Source organism: Salvelinus sp. IW2-2015, unplaced genomic scaffold (genome assembly GCF_002910315.2).
Source record: "Salvelinus sp. IW2-2015 unplaced genomic scaffold, ASM291031v2 Un_scaffold2255, whole genome shotgun sequence".
Lineage (NCBI taxonomy): Eukaryota > Metazoa > Chordata > Actinopteri > Salmoniformes > Salmonidae > Salvelinus > Salvelinus sp. IW2-2015.
This window is the reverse complement of record NW_019943584.1, coordinates 45,949-50,224: the sequence shown is the minus strand read 5'-3', so window position 1 is coordinate 50,224 and position 4,276 is coordinate 45,949. Positions and strand designations below refer to the sequence as shown.

Genomic DNA, 4,276 nt, shown 5'->3' with positions numbered 1-4,276 from the left:
TCTGTGGGTTAATGTGAGTACATTACCGTAAACCTTAGTGTATTATGTCTGTGGGTTAATGTGAGTACATTACCGTAAATCTTAGTGTATTATGTCTGTGGTTTTGACAGATGCTGGACGAGGTGGAAGACGACAGTCACCTCCACTCAGACTGGTCAGACAGACAGGCCTTAAAGAGACAGTTCCAGGGCCTCAGCAACATCAAGTGGGGTCCCAGATAGGCACATGTCTTTWTTTATTTATTTTTAAATACAAATTGTAAACTTAAGTTTCCCAAAAAATAAAATTGGTTCTGCAATGTTGAAAATAACAAAGTGTGTTGACCAAAATTTGTTTTAAATATATATTTGGCCGTAACTATATACACACACCAACACACAGAGGGAGACAGACATGGATATGAACCCACACATTCACTATTGGTGCCGTAACCCAATGGACTGTTGTTCTACAGAAACARTGTTCTCTCCAACCTCTGTTCAACCACCTGGAATCTATTTACTGTTGTCTGTGTGCCTGTCCATGTTTTTTTTTAAATGTTCTGTACATCATCTTTATTTAAACTTAGGCCACGTGACAATGTCATACAAATGTCACATTGGAAATTGTCAATAATACGTAGTGTTATGAACTGATCAATCTGCGTGTATGTGTGACAATGTCCTCTCTCTCTTTGGCCGGGATTCAAGCCAAGCCGTGGCTCAACCTTTTAAAGGTGCTACATGTCTCATGTGGAAGCAAGGTGAATTGACGCCACAACACATCCCATTTCCCTGTAACATAGTGGAGAGGTTACTTTTTTACTTTCGGTTTCGTCCACCAACTTCAAACAGCAGTAAAAATGATCGTTTTTCGTCATTAAAAATATTTCACAGGGATTTAGATTTAGTACAGTGATTTCCTACACTATTCAGTGCCTGTTTTCTCACATAAAACTGAAATTGAGCGAAGAGTGTAGAATTTTAGCAGCCAGGAAATGACAGAGCGATTTTTACATTCTGTCATTGTTGGTTGTGCTCGAGGAGGAGATGACACCGCCTCCTAGTGACGCCAATGGAAGAGAGTGAGGMTGCAGTTTCCCCATCTTGACAACAAAGGCAGTTCTGGCTTTTGTTGTCTAATAGAAAGTTAGCATTTTATTATGTAATTTATATTTTTTTATATTGTGAAACACTATCATTCCACTATTACTGCAGATATATTATGGAAATGTTCTTAAATTACAAAGCAAAAGTCCTTTTTAAATTATTTTTAAAAGTCTGATGTCGTGTGCAGCGTTATAACGAGCCTTGCGTTGAATCCCGGCCTTTCTCTGCCTTGCGTTGAATCCCGGCCTTTCTCTGCCTTGCGTTGAATCCCGGCCTTTCTCTGCCTTGCGTTGAATCCCGGCCTTTCTCTCTCTGTGTGTGTGTCACCTGTGTTGACTGACTCCGTGTTGAGTCATGGGTAGTTGACGTCAGTATTCTGGGTGTATCAATCAGAACTTTCACTGAGGAGGATGCACCACGTTTCCTCTCTTTGTCCCAGCCTGGGCCAACCAGGCCTCTGTAACCCAGTGCTTCATACAGCCAGGATGTTACCACACCACAATTACACCCTATTCACTATGGAGTGCATTACTTTTGACAAGGGCCCTATGAACTAATGGGGCCAATGGGCTCTGGTCTAAAGTAGTGCACTATATAGACTAGGGTGCTATTTGGGATAAACCCACAGCCTCGCTCCACAGCGAATTCTTGACCTTCAACGAAAGTCCAGAACAGCAGAGGAGTGTGAAGGTTCCAGAACACAGAGGACGGGGTGAAGGTCCAGAACAGCAGTAGGAACCAGCAGGGTGCAAGGTTCCAGAACAGCAGAGAGTAATTCCAGAACAGCAAGGAGGTGAATGTCCAGAAACAGCAGAGGAGGGGTGAAGTTCCAGAACAGCAGCAGCAGGGTGAAGGTTCCAGACCACAGAGAGGCGCTGAAGTTCCCAGAACAGCACAGAGGAAGTTCCAGAACAAGCAGCAGAGGTGAAGTTCCAAACAGGAGAGTGAAGGTTCCAGAACAGCAGGAGGAAGCAGTAAATTCAAACAGCGAAGGGAACTGTCCCTTGGGGGTAGAAAAACTAGGGATTTCAAACAGGTGCTGTCTAAACTACAGACTGCTTACAAGCAGGACAGTAGGAAGTGAGAAACCTGGACACACAGAGGAACATTTCTCAACCTCTGAAGCACAACATACAGTTGCTATACCAAAGGAACACTCTTCCTAATTATGGATTGCACCCCCACCCCAGGCATGACTCTACAGTGTTGATAGTGGTTCCACAGGGATGCTGGCCCATTAAGACTCCAATGCTTCCCACTGATGTTCAAGTTGTATGTCATTTGGGTGTGGACCATTCTTGATACACACGGGAAAACTGTTGAGTGTGGATAAACCCAACAACGTTGCAGTTCTTGACACAAACCGGTGCGCCTGGCACCTATTACCATATCCTGTTCAAAGGCACTTCAATATTTTGTCTTTTCCATTCACCCTCTGAATGCACACATACACAATCCATGTCTCAATTGTCTCAAGCTTAAAAATTCTTCTTTAACCCGTCTCCTCCCCTTCATCTACACTTTTGAAGTGGATTTCACAGGTGACATCAATAAGATCATAGCTTCACCTGATTCACCTGGTCATCTCTATTCATGGAAAAGCAGGGTGTCTTAATGTTTTGTCCACTCAGTGTTATTTGCTAACCGATACAGTCTCAGATCTGTAATATTTAACGTCTTGGAAGGCGTCCAAAAGGCACCTTACCCCTATGTAGTTGCTAGTTCAGACCACGCTCACCATTTGGGATACAGCCTGATTTGTTTTTAGTCGTCTCCGTATACATGAAAAAAGATAAACAATGTGCTCCGAATCCACTTTATACAAACTTAAATCAGGTGCTGGATCTTCCTGTATAATCCAAAGACAGAAAATAGGACAACACTCCAGTAAATAAACGTACATTTATTTTATTTGCCGCACAAACGTTTGGTATAGCCCTTCTTCAGCGGTCAAGGCAATGGCAATCAATGTCACAACAAAGAACACCTCACAGGTTGCATCATGATACATTCCCAGTCAGTATTGCCCAGATCAAAGATCCCAGCAGAGGAGCTGTGGGGAAGCATGACAATCAATAATAAGATAGACTCACAATACAAAATCCAATATCCATATGCCAACCTGTCATCATAATGTCATTACTCTCATTATTCATGTCATCTACCTCTCATATATTCATTACCTCTCATTATGATGTCATTACCTCTCATTATGATGTCATTACCTCTCATTATGATGTCATTACCTAAATGTTTGGCCTATTCAGAATTTACTACAAAAAACAAGCTACAAGAAAAATTATATTTCTCATTAAGGCCTGCTGGGGCAAGAGTCAATTTAAGTGTATTTACCGGAGGTCTGTCCTAAAGTATGTCATGGAACATCTTGACTGACTTGAGTCTTGGAGGGCTGAGTGTTTTGTAATTGATTTGTCAACTCCATATTAATGCCCATGATTTAGAAATGAAATGTTCGACAAGCAGGTGTCCACATATCTTTGGTCATGTAGTGTACTCCAATTCTTTATTTCACCACTTCTTTCCCTTGGGTTCTGGAAACATTGGTTACAACCGCTCTCAAAAATCATCAGTAAAAAAATATTACTTTTTTTGACACCACCCTCCACAAAGCAAGTCTTGCAGGTTCTAGTTTAGTCTTATCTTGATTATTGTCCAGTCGTGTGGTTGAGTGCTGCAAGGAAAGACCTAGTTAACCTGCAGCTGTCACAGAACAGAGCGCCACGTCTTGCTCTTCATTGTAATCAGAGGGCTGATATAAATACTATGCATGCCAGTCTCTCTTGGCGAAGAGTTGAGGAGAGACTGACTGCATCACTTCTTTTAATAACATTGTGTTGAAAATCCCAAATAGTTTGCATAGTCAACTTACACACAGCTCTGACACACACACTTACCCCACTAGACATGCCACCAGGGGTCTTTTCATATTCCCCAAAATCAGAACAAATTCAATAAAACGTACAGTATTAAATAGAGCCCCTATTGCATGGAACTTCCATCTCATATTGCTCAAATAAACAGCAAACCTGGTTTCAACAAACAGATAAAGCAACACCTCGTGGCACAACGCCTCTCCTCTATTTGACCCAGATAGTTTGTGTGTATGTATTGATATGTAGGCTACGTGTGCCTGTTTTAAATTGATGTAGTTCTGTCCTTGAGCTGTT

The 4,276-nt window shown here is 41.8% G+C and overlaps 1 pseudogene; it reads left to right on the top strand.

Moving 5' to 3' along the window:
• LOC112073414 (cilia- and flagella-associated protein 298-like) overlaps positions 1 to 643 on the top strand; it is a 23,466-nt pseudogene extending 22,823 nt beyond the window's left edge.
• Positions 644 to 4,276: the final 3,633 nt, after the last annotated feature.